We start from the raw sequence: 23417 nt of genomic DNA on the forward strand, positions 1-23417 counted from the left end.
TGATTTCATATAAAAAGAAGCACATAACATGCTGTAAACACAAACAATCTTAGATTTGTTTATTTACCTTTATTGTGACCAAGATATATGCTGAGTGGCACATTTTACAGTTAAAAGGTCGATTTGTCCATTCTGTCTGGTGGTGACACAGCCCATATATCTGACCATTATATTGTTCCACCTCTATTAGATGTCTGCCATGTGATCTGATCTGCTGATATCCCCACTGTATTTCTTTCTTCCCAGATCCAGCTGCAAGTTTGGCTAATGGTAGAGACGTAGCACAGCCCAGGTAGGACATAAGACAGAAGATGGAAAGAAAAGGGATTAATGCCAAGTGTTAATCAAATGTTTAACCAACTCTTTTATTGTTTGAACACCAGGTATTCTTCACTCTTACACTTTGACACTTTGACACTGTATAACACTACTGATGCTAGTTTTTTTAGGCAGATACTGTTCTGATATCTGACAAAAATCCAGTAATAATATGTACACTGTATGTGATTTTTACATAAACACCACTAAAATCTTTGAAAATAATGCCTTTTTCACAAATTCCTTTTATTTATTTGTGAATTGTGAACATGTTATTTACCAAGCTGGACATTTAACTAAAATAATAAACATGTCAGTGGTCTCTGATGGACAAACTTTAATGGCATCACAGTTTCTAAATCTCTCAGCCCAGTGATTGACTGGTGACCTGTCCAGGGTGTGACCCACCTCTTACCCAATGTCAGCTGGGATTGGATACTGTCCTCTGCCATGCGTAGGTGGGTACAGCTAACGCATGAATGTTTTTAAATTACCCGAGACATATCTTTGGCATTTCTTCACTTCAGTATCTTACTTACTTATTATAATAAATTTATCTGCATTACTTGAATATTGGCCAATATACTGGTTAGGCTGTACTTGATATTTCTGTCCACTAGCTAAGGCAGGCTTGATTTACTCTTTATTATCAAGGTACTTGAACAGCAAGAGGCATTAGGCTGAAGGCACTATGTTTTCAGGTTATCTATTCTTATGTATGTAGGACATGCAGTTCAAGGTCACTGTGACCTCACAAAGCATGATTTTTGGCCATAACTCAAGAATTCATACACTAGCTATGACAAAATTTCATACAACGTCTAATAGGGTTAAATGATAAAATTATGACATTTTACATCCAGAAGATCAAAGGCCAACTTCACTGTGATAACGTAATGTTCATCAGCTCTCTATCAGTACTCTGTACTCCTCTGTAAAAAATGTTTCTAAATGAAAACAGCACATTTCTCACTGGAAATTATTCACTGGAATTATACATGTAAATATAGTGACAAGAAATACACTTGATGGCTTTTTATTAAATTCCATCCACTACATATATTATAAAGACATTAATGTAAACTGGAACTTGTCTGGTTGGCAGAGGCATACTACCACTAGGCAGTAATTCTGGTTTGTTTAGCTCTGTTTCCCTTGAAGTTGCAAGCAGGCTCAGTATTGTCACTTATCATTGTGAGAGAATTGTCATAGTTTTAATATAAAGAAAGAAACCATAAATCAGTACTTGAATCCTTTCTATTATTACTCACATTTTCTTGTTGGATTTACGTATCAATGGCATTTTGTCAGGCATCGTGCTGTGAAGATGACTGACAAAATGAGCTTTGACTAATTATAATTGGAACATTCTGAGTTTGTCTTGAAACTTATTTCATATGTTAGAGCTGATAGGATGAGGTTTTTTCATGGTCATATTGAAATGTATTACAGAAATAAAAGGATCTGAACACACTGAAACTGTTATTCCCCTACTTCGGGCATTGTGAATGAACAAGATAAACATTAAGAATTCAGGCTACCTGACACTGACAAAGATATTTCTATTATGTGGTACATAATGAATTATTTGCAGGTCATTGATGGGGAAGGTAGTGGCAATTACACATCATTATTGTTGATATTACAGAATTATGTACATCAGAGCTATGATATTAGACAGCAGGCTGCAGCTCTTTCATTTAATATGGTCATTTTGAACATATATTTTTTTAGTATTTTTATAATGTTATACCATATGTTATCATCAAATTTATATCTTTCCATTTAGATGTCATGCTTCTTGAGTTTCATCTTTATTCATCTTTTTTTTTTTTTTTACAGTACAGAATAATACAGGTATGGGACAGAACACAGGACAGGTTACAAAACAGAACAGTACGACAGAGCAACATGAATAACACAAGTAAGTGTCAGTTTTGTCACATATAACAGCAGGTTAGGTATTGATTGGTGTGCAGGTGTAAGTGTGTGTGGCCAGTATGTAGGGTGTAGGGTGTGTGTGAAACAGGGAAGAGTGGAGGAGAGGAGGAATGGGGAAAAGGGAAATAAATAAAAAAAAAATACTAATTAAATAAATAAATAAAATGAATGAATGAATTAATTATTAATTAACATGTTTTCCTTGTTTATTGTCATGCACCAACATGCCACAGCAAATTCCCTGTATTTGAAAACATACTTGGCAATAAACCCTGATATCCTGACTCTGAGGACAAGGCAACAGCAAACAGAATATTTTCAACAAGAGTTTAGATCATACATTTTGATTCCATTATTATCATCATGATAAAATGCCTTGTTCTTAGTTTGTTATCAGCCTAGACAGGAAGAAAATATTTCAAAATATTCATTTATTCATTTTGACAACATGAACAATATGTTGTGGCCAGAGCTGAGTAATAACAGTTTACTTGTAATCAGGATTATGTAATCAGTTTACAAAAGTAAGTAGATATAATCAGCCCAAGTTACATTTGAAAAATGTGGTTACATTGTCAAAGATTACTTGATTACTTTTTCGATTATGTCTTTATCATGGCAATTTTTAAATTATGTAACACATTTTTGTAAGCATAATTTGGTTTGACCTATTCTAGGTGCTGAATATTTTCCACTGTATATCAAAGTAAGTTATTCCTCTGCTTGCCAGGTTGTCAGTTTTGTTAATGGTGACTCAATTAATATTTGTTTTTGTTTTTTAATAATGAAATATGGATATTGGAGTTTCATTCCATTTTATTTTCACTGAAAATAGAAGATGAGCATTTGGAGCAAATGCTCCTTTTGCATTGCAAGAACAAAATCCTCCAATTGGCCTGAGCAGCAGTTTATGCCTGAACTGTTTTTGTAAAGGTAATTTGATTGGAGCTGTAAATGCTGAATATGCAAAATACATTTTACTTGCATTTAAAATGTTTTGAGATGTATAAATAGGAATAAAAACATTTGTAGAACTGATTTTTCTGACTGTTTTTTTAGTATCAAGAACAATATTTTTAATGTTTGGCTTTGAAGTAATCCAAAAGTACTCGCATGAGATTACATTTTTTCTTTCCTAATTACAAAGATTTCCATGTAATTTGTATTCAGTAACTGATTACATTTAAAAGTAATCTGACCCATCTCTGGTTGTGGCACCACCAGGATATATTATGAACTACAAATACCTATACAAATAATATCAAATTACAGTGTAGGCATGTACTTACTATATTAATTGCAGTTTGAGAGGTCTGTCGTATTCCAACAATTCTATATAGGCGCCTGTTAAAATGGTAAAACACCTTTTGCCAAATTATTCCAGCTTCACCTGCACATACTTGTGTGCGCAAATTACGCAGCGGATTAGACCGATAATAAGGATGGCAAACAGGCCACTTGGTCTTCCAAGTGAAGCCCACCGTAGGGCTCGACAATGGGGCTTTGCATCGCCTACCTGTAACCCTAACTTAGGCGAACGGGAGAGCGTTTTAAGAATGGGAAGAGCATTCCCCTTTAAACAAGGTGGGCTGAGCTTATTTGCAGTTCTCGCTCCTATGGCAACCCAATAGATCAGCATCATGAATATTCACAATTCGCCAAAACGCACCATGACTATGGATCAGTGATGTCAGTGCTCCCTGGAATGCTCTACTGTATTTTGCATGATTGTGTCGCGTTGTTTGATGGCAGCTGGCAAGACATCTGGTGAAAAGCGCATCCTTCGTCGTGCATGACCTTTCCCTCGTCTCCGTATCACGGTCCGTCTGCACGTCCCTCACATGTCACGCTAAGGTGACTTTCAAGCAGTTTTTTCCACTTTTGCGCACAATGTCGGAGCGGCACAAAGATGCACATCGGGGACGCAGTGGCCAAGCGGACCGCCCAGGCTGTGCGTGAGGACATATGCAAACTGTCAGGTAGTCTAATTATGAAAAAGAGTGTCTCTGTGTGTCTATTTCAGTAGAGCCACGGCGGTCCATGTCATGTGTAGCAGGCTTTCAGGGATTCAGATTAGCTCCAGACTGATCGCTCTCACAAACAGATAGGGGAGCGCAGGGGCTGGCGGCAATAATCGTTACAACACAGCCTAACAATCTGGATTTATTTCATGTTCTCCACTGTCTCTCAATGTCATAATGGACAGGTTGCACTCCTCCATGCGTAAAAGGCTCTACAGTTTGCCACAGCACATTGGACAGAAAGCATCTATAATGGGCGAAGGAGAAGACGCAGACAAGGACACCCGCAGGAAGAGTATCAGGATGAAGCCTCTACCGTCACCGTCGTCGACCTCTGGGGGAAGCTGCAAAGGCATCGGGGAGACCAAAAGTGGGGAGTCTGTGATCATGGAGACGGACATAGGGAGACCCATGAAGACCAGCTCGAACGGAGACTGCCGGAGATTTCGAGGCAGCCTCTCGTCCATCACAAGTCGGCATGTGCACGACTCTGACTCGGCGGAGGAGAGGCGCCTCATCACCGAGGGGGATGTCACCCCCAGCGAGGAGAGCCCCCCCGGAGCCATCGGTGATGGGCCGCCGGATCAAGGCGCGCAAGGGGCAAGCGGTGGCGGCGGTGGCGGCAGCCAAAAAGATTCCCCAGACCAGCAGCAGCCAGGGTTTATAAAGTTGGATGGCATTGATCAAATTTTGCCGGACGACGAGAGATTATATCAAGCTGGGTTCATGCACAGACAGTTTGGAGCAATGCTTCAACCAGGGGTCAACAAGTTCTCCCTGAGGATGTTTGGGAGTGAGAAGGCGGTGGAACGGGAGCAAGAGCGGGTTAAATCCGCCGGATTTTGGATAATTCACCCGTACAGTGATTTCAGGTAAATTTAGACACCTCACACATGCTCTCCAAACAACAAAGGCTGTAGAGTGAAGCCTCACGTTAACGTCGATGCCTCGCACAGGCCCAGATGTTTTTCTCACTGTGTTGATCATTTATTAGGACATTCAGCAACTCATTCATTGTTTTATTCAGCCTTACAGCACCTTCAGCACTTATCCTTTGCGTCGAAAGCTTACATTTACCCAAAGCTGTTAACCAATTGGCTTTACTGCTTTATAAAAATTCGTACAATTTACTAATTAGTTTATAGATTAATAAGGGATTTTTCAGTGGAATAACAACAGTGGAATTGTATTCATTAGTTTCAGGGTATGCACATATTACTCAGGAGGCCTGTAGATACACTGTTTTGTGTTATAGAACAACCCACAGATAACACAACCTTTGCTAATTAGGCCAATTTACCAATCTTGGGCAGATGCTATCCATATGGATGCATAATTGAAGCCCTTTAGTGGTTTTCTCTGCGTTATTTGAGAAAACTTGTGCAGACCCAATTTATCATTGATCAGGATTAGTGATGAGGCCCTCACCTCACACTGTCTCTACAGGCTTATATACCGGTATTCTTATTATCATTTTATACATGGAATTTTAAGAGGTAACAGGGGTAAGTTATTTTGTCCTTGAATGATCACCAATAGAGCTAGAATGATTCATTGATTAGTTGTCAGTTTTTTAGATTTGTTTCTCCTCTATGCATAAAACTGAATATCTTTGAACTGTGAACAAAACAAGAGATTTGAGGTTGTCATCTTGGGCTTTGACAAACCCTGATATTTAATAATACTGCTATTTTTTAAACCATTTTCTGACATAGACCATACATCAAATAAATCAAGAACATAATCAGCAGATTAATCAAAAATTAAAATAATCATTAGTTGTAGCCCTAATCATTAAGTTCTACATTGAATAGTGTTGTGTACTCTATTGACAAACTACAGCTGCAGAACTGAACAGAGAAAGCCCAGGAGCACTCCTTTGTTAGCCTACAGCTTCCTGTCTGTTGTTAGTGCCCTTGAGTTTGTTATTGGCCATATGCATCTGATTCATGGCCACATGGAGGCTCTTAACTGCTAAGCAAGACTAGATTTAAGGTCCCCCATCCTTGCTTTTGGGATTGTAGAATCGCTGTCGTACAATGCTCTTAATCTCCCGGTGAAATTAAACAGTTCAACTCAGTATGCATATGTGTGCATGACTTTTTTAGCATCTCAGGTAGAGCTGGAGAATATGGTAAAACAGTCATATTGCCAATATTTTATCAGATATTGTGAGTGCAGTATGATTCAGGATAAGTGAGAATGAACATGTTTTGCATCACAGTTTCATTTTCAATCAAAAAAAGGATTATAGTCATCTTGATGTGACATTTTTTGGGGGTCTGAATCAAGTAGACCAAGGCGTCTCTGCAGCACTACAATACTGTGATTTAGCTATAAAACTTAGCTGTGACGTGATTTCGATAGTATTTCATTTGATTGTGCACCTCAGGTGATCAATTTCTAATAAGTGCCACTGAGCTGTGTGTTTACACTTGCTATTTATCTTGAAATGGTAACATTGTGGCTCAAACTGCAGGCTATACACAAAAAACAAACTATAGTACACACAATGTGTGTGTGATCCTGATGTATTACTGATGGGCCTCATACTATTATTTGGTTTTGATTGAGTGCTCACATAATTTGCTTCTTTTATCCAGTTAAATCAAATTTTGAGAAAAAAAACAGCTATTTTGACGACTTCATAGCTTGCATTGTAGGTAGGTAATGAACCCTAGCTTTTTTAATTTGAGACATTTTCATCACGTTTAATAATGCAGATAAAACAATTCCATTACAAGTTGTGTCATCCTCAGCAGTGAGTTCATATATTCATCTACTACGTTTTGAATAACGTGGAGAAGTTTGTGTGATCTATAGCAAGACTGTCCTTGTTCCACACTCTGTATTTCTCCTTGTCTTTGACATTGAATGTTGTCCAGCCTGCCTGGTGTTTGATTGGCTATGATGGTGTAATGAAACATGATAAAGAAACTCACTTACAAGAGAAAGTGTGTTTTTCTACCTCCAGAACAAGATGTCTGACTTGACTGAGAGACATGTGAGTTATGGTGCGAGTTGCTCACAGGCCCGAGGTGTCAGTGGAAAAAGGCTAAATAAGACTCTTCCTAGAATAGAAAACACGCACATTTATCTGCCTGTTTATCCTGAGAGACGCAACAAACGTACTGTGGTGGATAAAATCACTCGATGCTGTCTGTTAAATTTTGTTTTGAAGATTGACTCATACGTCAGCTGTCTTAAGCTGTCAGGAAAAATGTTTTTTTTTTAATTGTACAAATGTGAGTGAAAGGTAGATGGAAGGAGAGAGGAGAGATATATGTACAACAATTCAGCTGCAACCAGATCCAAGCAGCTCTGTTGTTTAGTGTTTCCAATCTGTGTTTGGTTTATTCTGCATTAAAGGGACAGTTCACCCCAAATTCAGAAAATACATTTTTTTCTTCTGGTCTGTAGTGCTATTTAGCCATTTAGGTTTTTTTTTTTTTTGGTGTGAGTTGGCAAGTTTCGGAGCTATCAGCCTTAGGGATGTCTGCCCTCTCTCCAATGTAGTGGAACTGATGGCACGTGGGTTGTGGTGCTCAAAGCACCAAAAACTGCATTTGAAAATTTGAAAAACAGTGTCTCTTTCCAAAAATCGTGACTCAGTTACTCAAGATAATCCTCAAGACCTAGTTGTGAGCAATTTTATGTTGGTAGAGAGAGTAGAGAGAAAGTAGTTCCAGTATATTCTGAAATAGTTCTGTTACTGCAGAAAGTAACTCCTACATGAAACTGAAATGAAAATTTTAATGCAGTGTTTTCATGGCTTGAAAAGTGCTTCAACTTTGCTTGAGTGCTTGAAACTACTTGAACCTGCAATTGCAAATCTTTTATAATAAAATGCTACCTGGCTGAATAGTTCTCTTTTAGATAACATGAAATAAGTTGGCTTTTGGCTCAGCCAGATTATAGAGGATGTCAAGTCTACTTACAGACAGGCAACACATTATAAAACATAAAACTTTGTTGCACTTTCCATTAATTTGTCACTCTTCCATAGCTTGCCATCACAAAACATATTTGGTTGTTTATAGCACACTAACATCTGATTTACATGTATATAAATATGTAATTTATCACAGCTGTAAGGTTTTGCAAAAGCTTGAAAATGCACCTTGAAAATTCTTGAAAAAGTGCTTGAATTTGATGTTGGGAAAGGTGTAGGAAGCCTGAATCTGTCATTTCTTGCCAGTATCTGTGTGCTCAGTCAAAACAAGTCCCAGCCATTTCAAGCATTATGTTGTCAGGGAACCATTTGCAGATATACTAAAACACCACACTGATTAGCAATTTCCAAATCCACTCACAGTTTCGACAGGTCGTCATCAGCAAGTGAGACATGTATGCGACAGTTTGCCATTTTTGTTATGCTCCTCCCAGCTGGTTGTGTTTCCTCTGCCCCCCTCTGCTCCCTTACTCACTGTGTTAAATGTCATGAGGAAGGGTGATTTGGGGCTTGGGGAGAGTGTCCTGATACTGAAAGGTCAGAGACTTGGCACCAGCCATCAGTTTTGAAGTGTCTTTGAGCAAGACGCGGAAACAGGCTCTCTGCACTGCACTTGGTGAAATAGATGCATCTGTGACTCTCCAAGTGAGATGTACCAAAATAAATAGATAAATGAAAATGCATCAAGAGAGAAGTACTCTGAAAAATGAGGTTAGCCACCCACTTGTTCGGGGTCTGAGGAGGGATACTGTATATTACCATAATTAAGCTTTTTGGCGATCGGAGAGCAGTTTACTTGTGGTTCAATCACTCAACGCTATGATTACGTAATCACTCAACTCTACAATTAAAACCACAGATGTGGCTCTCATCGGGAGAGTAAAAATTGAGTCAGTGCTTTGGCTAACTGTATGGGAAATGATTCTTGTTTCTGTGACTGTAATTTGAAAAAGACAAAACAGCTTCTTTATTCTCAAGTAGATTTAGGGATACTGTAAGTCTACGGCTAACAATTATTTTCATTGAAGATTAATCTGTCAGTTATTTTCTTGATTAATTGCTTAGTTGTTTGCTCCATGACATGTCAGAAGATGGTGAAAAATGTCGATCAGGGTTTCCTGAACCCCAAGGAGATGTCTTCAAATGTCTTATTTTGATTTGTTTTTTTTTTTCAAAATGGTTTCAATAGTTGAAAACTAACTGATTAATTGTAGTAGCTCTAGCATAATGGCTCATTACTGAAGAAAACCAACATTTATGACACCTTTTATCAGTGTTTAACTGCTTCGAGTAATATCTGAGACTCAGAAAAATAGTATATTATGTAAGTGAGTTAACACAGCAGGCTGAGATGAGTTACAGCTACTTTTACAGTTACAGCTAATTTTGCTTTTAATGAACTGAAGGAGAAAACGCGATGCTTCCTCCAAAATCAGGATCAGAGACAGGACAAGATGACTGTAATTAAAGTACACACAAGCAGATGAGTGGGACCTTTTAATGGGCTGGGAGAAGAGAAGGGTCTCTGTGACTAAAAGTTTTATTCCCATGTCTGCATCAAAGCTTTGGCACTATAAGCTCAAATTAGAGTGTCACAAGAAATCACATAGTCATCACTGCGCCGGAATTCAGCAAAATCTCCTCTTGTCAAGTATTGTATAACGCTAAGAAGCAAGGGAGGAGCAATATCTTGCAAGGGAAAAAGACGGATTAAAAATGGCATCATAATCCAATCTACAGCCTCATTTCCAGATCCCAAGCTGAACAGCCGCCATCGATTCGGAACAAGCATCTCCCAGTGAGCAGATGTGGTCAGTTAACCAGAGAGTGACATCTGCAACCCAAAAAAAGGGAGCAAGCATTCCTACGAAATGACTGATTCATATGGAGTCTTACTATTACTGTCCTTGACCGTAAAATATCTGTGAGGGTTTGATGGGATTTTTACTCCTCGCTGGATGCATGTGTTGGATCTCTGCTCTCCTCTGCTAGCTTACTAGTGTCTGAAAAAATGTGACTTTATGTTTCCTATATAAAAGCTGCTGCATCATAAGGTCTGCTGAGACCTATCAACGCTTTGTGTCCTTGGTCGTAAATAGAGATTGTATAAAAGTCATATAATGGTTATTGCACCCTTTAATAGAATATTTCAGTGCTTGATTGATAAAATGATAGTGCTTTCACAGAATGGATCCTCTATCTGGACATCATGAAAGCCAGGTGATGATTTGTTTTTTTTTTTACCTGTCTACATAAAATCCTTTGAGTGGATTCTATCAGTGCAACAGCATTGTGTGAGTTCTAGACAAATGATGCAGAGCAATATCAGAATACAGCCCTCTGATCGTCAAGTGCCTTTTAATTATCTTGTGATTCAGACCCAGAGGACACATCTGTTGGAAAGTCTTCCACATTTCCCTGGAGAGACAGAAAAGAAGATGTCGCACATTAGAACTTTTTTTTTTGCACTGAAGGCTCTATTAATCCCCCCTTTTTCCTTTAGAACCATGTTGCCAACACTATCAGAGAGGGGGGTCGGCTGTCCTGCAGTTTCTGTCAATCAGTTAAATCCCTTTGCAACAGTCAGGCGAATCTTTCCATCCCTTCTGAAAAGTCCACTTTTTTTTCCAACAGCCTTTTATTCCTCCTGCACATCCAGTTCTGTTTCCCAGAAGACACTTACCTAGACAGTGGCAAAAATAAATCCTCTGAAAAGACATCTTAGAATTTTACTCCTGTTTTTTTTTTCTTTTTGAGAATACATTAAAGAAAAGTAGAGCAGATGTAGTCACTGATGTGCACATTAAGGCTGTGATGTCGTTAAAGGGAAGTAACTTTTTGGGAAAGTGTTGACTAAATGAAAATGTGGCACTGTGGTCCTGAATATGTTCATGTTAATTTAACCAGTTTCTGATGTGATGTTTTCATTCTGTTGTGAAAGTGAATCATGGCATTTTTAATGTCCTCCATTTGTCCAGATAGACTAAATGTTTTTTGGACAGCTTCTCACAATATTAGCATAAATTTGTTGAGTTTTGCATATTTGCATATCTCAGTGTTCAAAAGACTAAACTGGTGAAGACAAACTCAGTGTGAGAATGAAGAGAGAGAGGTAGCTGTGCTCAGTCTGCCCTTGTATTTTGTGGGAAATGGGGGGAAAGTCATTCCCTGGTGAATCTTGAGATATTTTAAATTTGGGCTGCTGCTGTGAGACTAAATGTTATCTTAGATTTTGGCTCATCTTTGTATCATGATTAGGGCCCAACCAATGGATTTGTGGGGCAGATGTCAATACCAATATTGGAGAGTAAAAAAATTGTGATATTTTTATTTCAGCCAAGGTTCATTTTACACAATAAAATGTAAAGAATACAATACATGAACACACATTTTTTGCAATGATTTTCTCAAAGTGGTCCAGAATTATATCAGGGTAATGAAAAAGCAATCTTTCAGCAATATTTTTAATAATTATAAATAACTCTGAATAAAAATCACAAATAGAACAAGACATCATCATAATCATCAAATGGTGTCTACAATGCTAACAAATAAAAACAATCTGCATTACGTTCTGCTACAAAAAAATACAGCAGTGCCATACATATAGCAAGTAAGTAATACATGCTGATACCGATATAGACAGCTATAGTTATGATAGGCCAAGATTAGGCTGATAATATCAGTCACCCCTTATATTGGTTGGGCTTTAATTGTGATTTGGCATAATTGTTGTCCTTACCTGGTTTTAAAGGCTGCATTACAGTAAAGTGATGTAATTTTCTGAACTTACCATACTGTTTTAGCTGTTCTATTATTTTCCTTTACCCACTTAGTCATTATGATGTTTATTTATTAAAAACATCATTATGTTTCTATTTTGTGAAAATACCAACAGTCATCCTATGATATTGTTACAATATTGATATCTAAGTATTAAGCTAAAAATATTGTGATTTATGAGAAATCTGGGGAAAATAAACCTCGTGGTTGTTATTCTGCTGTTGATTTTTTGAGATATTTTAAAGGTACTACAAGGGACTTTGAAATTTTGTTGATTTTGGAGGCCTCGTGTGGACAAAAGCGGTAGTGTTTCCACTTTAATAATCACAAAATGTATTAAAAATAAAATCACCTAAATATGACTCTGGCTAGTGTACGTACAGATCTACTCACCGTAATGTTTGCTGGGAAAATTTAAACACAGGCTCATTTGGCAGGCATTAAGAATAAATAGTCAATCATCTCTCTGATGGTCGCGTTAACTTAACTCCTTGTAGAAGCTTTAAATTCTGCACAAATCATACACCTTAGCTTTACAGTAACATTAGCAGCCACTAACAGCAACATGCTTTTTGTTGAAGATGCAGTACTCTTACTGTATTGGAGTGTGCTGATGTGTATCTGTGCGCCTGTGTGTATTGTGTTTGTGAGTGTATGGGATCAGATTAAATAACAGCATTCTCTATTTCAGTCGGGTTGATTACAGTTGATTTCAGAGTACGTTTTGCTATTGATTTGTTTGGGTCTCGTGGGGCCTGTAGCTGGCCATCGGTGGATTTATTGAAAAATGAGATGAAACAACGTACACGGCCGCAGAGAGGGTGATTCCCCCTCATGTGGAGGTGGTGGGAGTCATAGTCTGGGTGAGAGTTACACAAAGGTCAAGGTGAGGTGCTAGAGATGCGGTAAAGCCTGCACATTAAACACCTCATTTAAAGAGCGTTTGACAGTTTTCAGTGCAGTTTAAGTCTTAATGATGTTGAGTGCAAGATCCATATCAGATCAAAATCTTTCAAATAAAGGATGCATGAATCAGTTTCAGATTCAGTGTTAGCGTGTCCCCTTATGGACTGTGTCCTCTTGTCTTATAGTGTTAATCAGCATGAGACGGTTGTAGAAAAAAAAGTGTTTTGACACTACATAGGATGAATGACACTCTATTCCTTTTGGTCTCCATTAAATAATTCCTCCTTTAATTTAGTGAGGGTAAAACATGGGGATTACAGATGGTTCTGGCTGGGCCTGAAAGTGGGGTAATCAAAATAGACTGCTGTGCTCATCCACGAATATTAGGAGCCAAGAGATTATTACAGCACAATTTATTTAATGGAGGGAGCCCAGGGAGGATGTGCGTGGCCGATGGGTGGAAGGTTGCCTGTCATAGTGGCAGAATGATTGAACGGTACTGTGTGACCTCGCCAGGCACACTTGTGTGGGAGTGTGAATTCAGCACACGTGATCACAACTGTAAAACAACTGCTTTTTTTTTTTCTTTTTTTTTTGCATGTGAGCAGTTTTCCTCCCCATCCTCCTGATATGTCATTTAATTCAGCTTTATGTATTAGGCAGAGAGCTGAGTTTAACCTTGGCTAAGTGATGGTAATCTCAAGGTGAGATTATATTGATTGATTGGACATCATATACATTTTGAAAATGGGAAAAACCTGCTGGGAGCATTTTCTGTTAAGTGCCGCATGTCACCCAGCTTGAAATGCTTGATGTGTTTTGGTCACCTGACAGATGTAATGTTGTCCTTCCCGCACCAGCATCCTCTGCCCTGCTACATCAATTTATAATCTCTCCAGGTGGATACACAACACTAGTCAGCCAAGAACCGTTCTCCAGCTTTTCCTCTTTTAACACATTTTGGTGTCAAATTTATTTCTCTTGCCACTGGACAGATGTGATTATTGTCCCACTGACCAGAGGTAAATATGTCAGTTTCACTTATCTCCACATGTCAAGCATGCTGATGGAAAAAATTTGCATTTGTTAACAAATTATCAGCCAATAATTTTAGGGACTAAACAATTATGGGCATATATTATGTATATATATAATACAATTATTTAAATTAAAATGTACTAGTTTTTACTATTTACCATTAATTTACTACAATTATTTTCATTATCAATTAATCTGTCCATTGTTTTCTCGACTATTTGATTACTTTTTTGGTCTATAAAATCTCCCTAAGCCCAAAGTGATGTCCTCAAATGTCTTGTTTTTGCCCAAAACCCAAGGATATTCAGTGTGCTGTCATAGAGGACTAAAGACACCAGAAAACATTCACATTTATCAGTTAATATGACCTGGTGTGCAGTTAAAATGACAGTAGTATGAAGGAACAAACAGTTTTTGAAGTATCGCAAGACTGTCTAGGTGTTTATATTGTATTGTCTGTGTGTGTGTTTTGTGTGTATTAGCTTACCGTTTAAAATTTAATTATCATTAAAACCCTGTTTGATTACCACGATATTTTTATGAAAAAACAAATAAATAATGTCCAGCATCAACCACACTTAGCAACAGTCTCCATGATGCAGAAACATTCACATCAATGAAAACATTAATATTTTATAGTATTGAGGGGTTTTTTTTTGTTTTGTTTTCATTTTCAGCACATTTTAAAGGAGCAATATGTAACAAATGCACATCCAAAAATTAGCACAGCAGTCCAAATACCACATTTGAGCCAGATGATATTGCTATTAAATAGTATTAGTAGTATAGCATTATTAAATAATGGACCCTCCTCCCCCCCAGCCTTGAGGAAGCGTTGACATGCTGCAGGAACACTGCAATCACACTGAAAGTTGATCAGCTGTTTATGACTGTAAATTGTCTCAATTTAACTGTTATAAACATCTACTCCTTCTAAAAGATTGTCATTAATTTCTCATGACTCATAAACAGACAGTCACGCATTTGGCGAATATTCTGCATTAATTTGAACTTTAATTAACTTGAAACAGTCAAGCAAAAACTGCCTTTCTATTCCAAAATTGAAATATCATGTTAGGAGACTGCGGCTGAGTAGCAAGTAGTTATATACTTTTCCTCAATTTCTGATGACATGTCATGGTTATTTTGTGATTTATTTCAGTAAATATTACAGATGTCTTCTTTAACAATGTCACTATAATACTTATGACTGTAAATTTTTGTCACTGTAATCATGACATGAAATTTTTATCTCCAGCCTATATTCAAGTCACATTTGCAGTGGCTTGTGTGTGTGACCTCTGTAGACCTTTCTGTATTCCTGTCGACACATTCCACTTCTGGCTGTGCTACGGCTTTATTTTAGCACCCCATCCTGTTTTGGAAAAGAGGGAAGTACAAAAAGAGAGAGAGAGAGAGAGCCTGCTCCCTCCATACAATGACCTGACACATAGCCCTTGTTGACTTCAGCTGTCCACTTTGTTCATGCAGGGGAGAAGTTGAGAAGGAGAGGAAACCGGTTACAGCAGGATTTGTGAGCCTTGTGGCACTTAACATATGACTTGTGCAAAAGAGGGCTGCAGATGATTGTAACTCTGTGGAGATACTGAATTTTAACAGTGAATTCTTACTTTATGGATACTTTTTTGGCACAGTGACGGTTATTCTCCATCCAAATAGTGTCTCTGGTTATAAATCTCATTTTACACATTTAGTTCTAATTTCAATCTGACGTTTGACACATAATCAGTGCTGGTCGAAAAAGCAATCAACATCAACACAGATTATGTAGGTGTAATCTTCCAATGATACCCAAGAGGGCATTCTTTACTCTGATTACGGGCTCTGCAGTGATTCAGCCTTCTGCATCATCACTTAATTGATAACCAGACTAAAAATCATATTATCTTTTGCTTTTACTAACCCATGTCTGATGACTGAGGAATATATTGCAGATACAAAAAAAAAATGAAAACAAGAAACCACTTGGTTGCCAGCAATCAAGAAAACACAGCACGCTGTATTTTATGAGAATTGTCAGCATGGTGGGAATGAATAATTAAGATCGCCTGGGTTAAAATACCTCCTGTATGCTGTCGATTCTCTCTGATGTCTTCTATTCAGCGTCCAGGCACGCTGTTCGCACACAGACCTGGGTGAAACACTGTTTGCAAATACTTTTCTTCAGTTTGTTCTTGCCTAGTTAGGAGCCAGATGGCGGGATTTACTATTTTTAACAATGCTATTAGGGTCCAAAACACAAACACTCACATTACAAGGCATTCTAGTACACCACTGTTAATGACCTGAGACATAAAATGGTCTGATATATTAAAAAGCCTGTCCTTTTGCAGCCCATGTAGGTTAAAATAGACTCACATATTAATTGCAAACTATATTTTGACCCTGATTTGTCCTTCAGCTGGAGAAAAGTGGTGAGAGGCTGCTTGGTATTTTATTTTCCCCCAAAATTAGGCTACCCAAATGTTTCATGCATAGTTTGTGTTGTGCAGTAACCAAATCACACTGTTCCTTGTGTTGACCTCTGCATGCACACTGCAGCCCCATCCTGTTCATTCCTCCTCACACAGATTCTTCTATATCCAGTACAGGTTGACCTTTTCCACCCTGTCCGTGTCCCAGGTGGATTCTCACACCCCCTGTCTCTCTGAAATTGGATTGCTTTTTTCCTATCAGCCCAGATAGGAAGTGGCCAAGATGTCAAACTTGCACTGATACGTTGCTCCAGGCGGTGGACACAATAAGAGAAACACTGTATTAAAAGGCACTTTAAATTTCTTTACTTTAAATTAAAGAGTCTTGTCATTACAGCAACAGATTCACAGACAAGTTCTATTAAGTTCAGAGCCAATTAAGCAGAATGTGCCAGAAACAGTGGTCACTTCCACCTGCAGGTGACTCAGGTTGATGACCATGCGTCATGTAACAGTGACAGCTACTTGACCCAAAACTCATTACATGTCATTCTTTTACTTTCCGTCTTTCTTACCTTATGTTCCTTGAGTGGTTTGCAGGAATATTTTAACTTTTATTGCATCTTTGGAGGCTGAAGCAACACATGGAGGATATAGTGATCCCAGCTTTTAGTTTTTTTTTTTTTATGATTTAGAATGGATTCCTTCAGACAAAGACCTCTCAACTCAGTGTCAGTGGTCTTCTGTGCAGCTGTTGTGGGGTTCCTTGACATGAATTCGTTTGGGAACCCCTGACATGATGTATAAAATGCTACAAATATGAAGAGCAAACATAAACACATCTTAAATTTATCTTTTTTGTCTTACATGTGGAAGGTGTGTGTATGGCTTTTACAAGGGATTACCATGTGTCAGGGCTGGTCATTAATTTAATATTCACATTTATGGACTGACTGTGGAACCATATCATAATAATAAGACCATATTGTGTTTTACAAGAATAAATGCAAAATGTTGAACTAACTGCAGTTAAAATACTTCGTTACATTGAACATTTTACAAAACATTTAGTCAAAGTCCACTTACTGCCCTATGCACTATACTATATATGCTTCATATGCTTTCAACTGCATCTCATGGCCTTCATTTGCAAGCAGAGTTTATTAGGGGTCGGGGCGGAGGTAATGAATTACAACTACTCAGATTACTGTAATGAAGTTATTTTTGGGAGTACTTGTAGTTTTAGTACAGTATACTTTCAAGTCTAATTTTATTCATACTTTGGTCACTATGTAATCTACTCAATGTACTAAAACCATAATTAAGTACTGAGTAGTCCTACAGTTCAAATTAATGTCTGATCAGGAATGGGCCATGAAAAACATGACGTGGACATAAAAACAAAAGAAACGCTGCAGCAGACACAGGTTTAGAGAGGGGACGTAAACTCTGACCAGAACGGCACAGGATCTGATTTAGCTAAATATTGGCCATATTATAGTATACACATGTATATGGCTCATGTGGAAAAAAAAAATAATATATTAATATTAAATATTCATATTTTGATATTGGTTTGAACTATATTGCTCAGGTTGGTCTATAGGTTCCACATCTTAATAGTGATCTCATTTAATTTGCTCATATATTTTATAACAGTTACAAATAAGGCAAAAAATGTAATTACACAACATAGTACATATATACGATGGAGCTAAGGTGCAATAGTAATTCGACACATCATTTAAAGTGAGACTTCTGGTAATGAACCGTCATACATCATGCTCATAATCAGCCTGTGATTGCTATTAATCCATTGCTAATATCCCTCTCTGTAGTCATCGGTGCACAACAGACATGGCAGGAGGATGGCATTTCTTTAGAGGGCCTCTCCAGGATCTACTCTGTAAGAATGTATAGAAAGCTGAAGCCCTTTGGAAACAGCAGGGTTTCCACTCAGAGAGGACCAGAGTCCAGTGCGCTGAATAAAGATCTCTGTGTGGGGCTGGCGTGATTCGCAGGAAATACTTCCCTGGATCAATGTGTTTGGCCTGGCCCTGCCACACGCTGGGTGTCTAGAAGACTCAGACAAATGGTTGGATTATGAGACATGGAGTGGTGAGAGACAGATTGTTCCCTCTTCTCTGCGATGAAGGAGAGGGGGGACACTCCTGATTTATCTTCACCATCTCCATAGTCGATGGCATGTCCTCTTTTTACCCACGGCAGTTTTGGTCATACAAAGTTCCCCAGTGTCTGATTGAATAGGGAGGCAGCAGCAACGTTGTTGTGTATAAATCCAATCCCTGACCCTGTTTAGCATGTTCAATCGAGAAATTATAGAGCTAACAAATAAACATGATAAATCCTGCCCTGTTTGGTTTAACAGTGAGATAAGCCTCCGCTTTTGCTTACTCACGCAGACCAGCAAAAATCAGATAAACTGCATCTCCTCCCCGATTTGATTTAATTTCATGCTCTGGGTGTCTTAGTGAGGGTTTTCCATCAGCTTTTAAGCTGTATTAATTTTGCCTTTATTTACCTCTGCTTTTGTGTAATGTTGCTCAAAACAACAGCACGTAAAGAAGAGTGATGTGAAGACCATGGATCTCTCCTCAAACGCTCCCTCTCTTGGTTGTCTCTGCACTTAAGCCTTAAAGACATAGTTGTGGTTATTTGATGTGTGGTTCTTTAAGGTACTTAGCTGACAGTTAATTAGTAGGTGGTGGTCGGCACACCCCCAGTTTAGAGAAGCAAAGAGGGGCACCAGCACAGAAGCTAAGCAATGAGCTGCACCAACAAAATGTGTTTTAGCCACTTAAAAAAGGTCCACCTAAAAATATCAATAACCGTTAAAGTATACACTATATTTAGAATATTTTTGCTTAGCTTCTGCGATGATGCTTCTTTCCTGCTTCTTCAATTTGGGTGGGTGCCGACTGCCATCTACTGCAGTTAATGCACTGACAATCAATAAAACCCCACATCAAATAATCTGAACTAATATGTTGTACAGAATCTCATTTTCTCTCACTTTTTCCACATTTTCACTCCCTTCATTTTCTCTTTTTGTACCCCTTCTCTTCTTGTCGCCCTTTGACCTCAGATCACGGTTTTTCAGAGATGGATAGAAAAGGCTTTCATTGTGGCTGCTCCATTTGCTGATTGCAGCACCTGAAGTGGTGAAGATAATGGCCCCAGTACTGGTGCTGCCCAGAGAAAGGGCATGAGGTGATGGTGTACAATGTGACCAGCTCCTGGTATTATAGACAGTACATTATCTTAGCACTTCATCTATGTTAAGAGAAAGCCCAGTACTCCATCTCTTTCTCCGTGGCCCTCTCCCGTCCGACAGATCAGCGGGCTTGTGATGGGGGAGGGGGTTATTGTGTTCAGTTAGGAAAACACTGGCCAGTGTTTCCTCCGCCACACTCTGTGGCTGGCTGACAGGGGACCCCTTTGACATGACCCTAAGGACCTTGTGGGAGATAACAAGGCATCATGATAAAACACAGATGCAATTAGTGGCAGGATGACAGTCCACAACACTGGAGTACAGATACTGGCATATGCTAGTAGGATAAGTGCATGCTTGGTGGCTCCAGCTGGAGAGCTTTCTGTTCTCGCTGTGTCTTTACTATACAACCCTGCCACTCACTGTCTCTCCATTTTTTCCCCACGGAGGACATATTTATTTGCTGCTGTGTACAATTTTTGTTCCTCTGAGTAGATAGGTAGCCAGTTGTGCTCCGGGAAGCTGTGAAGGACTCTAAAGGGCTGGAGAGACAAGCACAGGGATAGTGAGTGGCCACTAGGGGCGCCAGGCACAGTCTCTTTAGAAACAGACCCCAAAAATTAAAAGTCCCACTGGTCTGAAAAGGGCACAGTACAACACACTACTACTACTTCAGAGCATTCTTCTCAGTGGGCTCCCTGATTACATCTGGTCAGTTTGCAAAGAGGCTCTGGTGATTTCATGATTTAGCCAGAGCTCTTAAGTGCACACTTCTGAGCTATTCAAACATCAGAGCAAGTTTAGGCTGGACTTCAATGATAGGATCTGGGGCATATTCTTGAGTGTCTGGGACCAACGCTGCTACATTTAGAGAGTTTCACTGAGACAGTTACCCTGGTGCTGGACATCTGAATCGCTGCCCATATCTCTGATTTTGAATGAAGATGAAGTGAAAAGAGACCAGCAATGCACTGATTATCACACTACTGAAGATCAGAGTCTCTTTAAACCAATAATAGAGAATCATCATTAAAAGAATGTGCTGTGTTTTTTGTAATTATACTGTCTGATCAACTGAGAGGACTTAAAGCAATGACAAGTCTGTACGCTTCAGATCATTTCAATCCAAATCCAACTGTACAGTGGTCATACTCAGGGTTTGAAATTAACGCTTTTCCTCAATGTCCTGCAACTGTCCCAAATTCTACTTTCAACTGTCAACTTGTGACACAGATATTATTACAAAGCAGCAGGTGTTTAATTTTCATGACCATTTATCCAAAGAGCCAAATGTTATGTACCTCACTCCACTCACCAAATGTGCAACATGTCAGGGAAATACCCATCTCTATAAACAGCTGTATCACTGTTAATATGTCACTTTATTAAGTTTTATGTTTTATGTTTCTCTACTGTTCCAGAATTGTCTCTATCTTTGTGTCAATGGGACATTCTTGAAGGCGCAATATGTGAAAATTGCATGTGCAAAAATGATTAGAGCAGCCCAAATATCAATTTGGGGCCATAGTTGGTATATTAAATAGGTTGAAATCCTACTTAATATATGATCTATGGTTAATAGAGTTATTTCTCCTCCTTCCCAGCATTGGAGAAATCTCTGCAGCCTACAAGAGCTCCAGAGTGCAGGACACACGCCCCATCGCAAATTAACAATAACAAGCTAGGACGAGTCTCACACTGTAAGTTGATCAGTCAGTTGTCTGTTAGTGTAAAGCTAAGCCTGTTATCCTGAAAACAAAAGCCTACTGCTGCGAAAATACACACTCTGGACTTTGAGTTAAGTGATTGCTTGCCAGACTTAGCAGACACAGGTGTGGTAGCCAACGTGGGTTTGCTTTGCGTCTCTGAAATCACTGACATCACAAAGGACATTTCAAGTCATTAAGAGGTTTTCAGTGTAGAGCATGGTGAAAATTTCCAGCACATTTTAACAACACTGCAATAATAATGATTTTGGTCACTACAGTTTATAAGCAGACAAACTGACAGAGGGATGTGAGGAGGGTGATTGTGGGTATAAGCATTAAATACAGGAAAACACATAACATAGATTCAGTTGTTGTCAAGTGTTGCTGTGTGACAACAATCCATTATTGTCCAGTGATATCAGGGTCCACTAATGTGTTCTGAATTATGGTGGTTGTGCATCTACTTCTTTTACATTTTTCAGTACTTACCTTTAAGGGGTCAGACCTCTGTCAGTCAGAAAATGTTCTACCGCAGCGGATCTGACATTGTCTTTAGCATTGTCTTTCTCTTGGCTGTGTTGAATAACAGTCCTAGACAGAGCTTTAGAGGTGAATGAAAAATCATACGCTGTACCCTAACCTTGATGTCCTACCATAGAACTACTTGTAATCTTATTTATGGATCTCTTTTAGCAGTGTTAGGTAAGGTTGACTCCTTTCAGCTGATTTTGCTTCTCCTTTTTCCCTCTGTAGGTATTTAGTAAATCCCTCTGTTTTCTCGTAGCCTAAGGTTGGGGAGATTTGCCTCTCCCTCTGATGAAATCTTCTTAGCCTAGGTTTGATAAAAGAGCGTGCCTCACCTAAATATAGCCACCTGCGACTGCACAACCTTAGTGCCAGTGATGTGCTTGCAGTGTGCCTGCTGGCTGTGCTCAGCAAAGACAGCGCCGTTATGACAGTTCATTGGAGGGGGTGACAACAAAAATAGGATTAACCCTTTTAACCTGTTTTTTTCCCCTCTTAGACACTTAAATCTTGCTGTGTTTGCCAACTGGCTTGTTTAAAACCACTGGGCTGCCCCTTTTATTTGTTGTTACAGATGTTCTCCGTTAAGTGTGACAGGCTTTATCTTAGATTGCCTCTCCTCTCGCTTAAGTAAAATGAAGTGATTTTTTTCCTCACAAGAGCATTTCATGCTTAATTTTCATTCAGTCCTCCTCATTCATTCACTCAAAATGGCAGTGGACTTAATGAGGCTGTGGCTCTGTCAGTCATTTGTGTTTAACTGCAGTTTACAACTGATTCAAGTGCTACAAGAACTAGTTCCAGATAGAATACAGCTATACCGGACATTAAGTCCAGACAGGAACACAAAACGCCTTAAATTAATTATCATTTTTTTCTCCCAGCAAATTGTGAAATCAGAAAATGTATGAGTTTGACATTTTTTTGCACTTTTGATTCTCATAAATAGAAATGATTTTTAATAGCATGAACAGTAAAGTGATAAAATAATAATAAAGTAATACATTGCCCTCACTCTGCCTTTAAAAGTCACAGACACATTTTAAACGAAGTTATTACTAACCTAGAGTGGCCTATTAAACATTATACATGGCAAAAGACATTTTCTGCATTACAACATTAAAGTTAACTGAGCAGAAGACACTTCACCTCAAACATAGATTTAGGTTATGTGCCCTTAAAACACACTTAAACAATGTGTGTGTCAAATTTAACTTATATAGACACCGTAATAAAGATTAACTAACGGTTTAATTAATACGGACAATCAAATGGCAGTTAAAGTTTCAGTCAGGAGTTCTGGAGACAGACAGTTGATTGTTGAGTCTCACTGCGAGGACATGGAAAAATACTTTTGTTTTGGGACTAAGACACAACAACCAACTATCTTAACAACTTGTGTTTGGCCAGAGTCTGCTGTTGCAGGCAAGATTTTCTGAAGCCTGAAAACAGAGTCAAGAGGAGGAGCAGACGTCTAGTTTTCTCTCAGACCACTTTACATTAAGGTTAAAGATTGTTATAGAAGTTTCGACCAATGATGCCAAAAGTATACTG

At 38.6% G+C, this 23417-nt stretch overlaps 1 protein-coding gene across 1 annotated transcript in view; it reads left to right on the plus strand.

Moving 5' to 3' along the window:
• The first annotated feature begins 252 nt into the window (after window positions 1-252).
• Window positions 253-23417, plus strand: part of LOC146333178 (uncharacterized) — a 94381-nt gene continuing 71216 nt past the window's right edge. The window contains exon 1 of the mRNA XM_084720444.1: window positions 253-292. The gene's annotated coding sequence lies outside the window, so the exon portion shown is untranslated. The remainder of the gene's footprint in view (window positions 293-23417) is intronic.

The sequence above is a fragment of the Lutjanus erythropterus genome, chromosome 1 (genome assembly GCF_056507025.1).
Source record: "Lutjanus erythropterus isolate fLutEry1 chromosome 1, fLutEry1.hap2, whole genome shotgun sequence".
Taxonomy (NCBI): Eukaryota; Metazoa; Chordata; class Actinopteri; order Lutjaniformes; family Lutjanidae; genus Lutjanus; species Lutjanus erythropterus.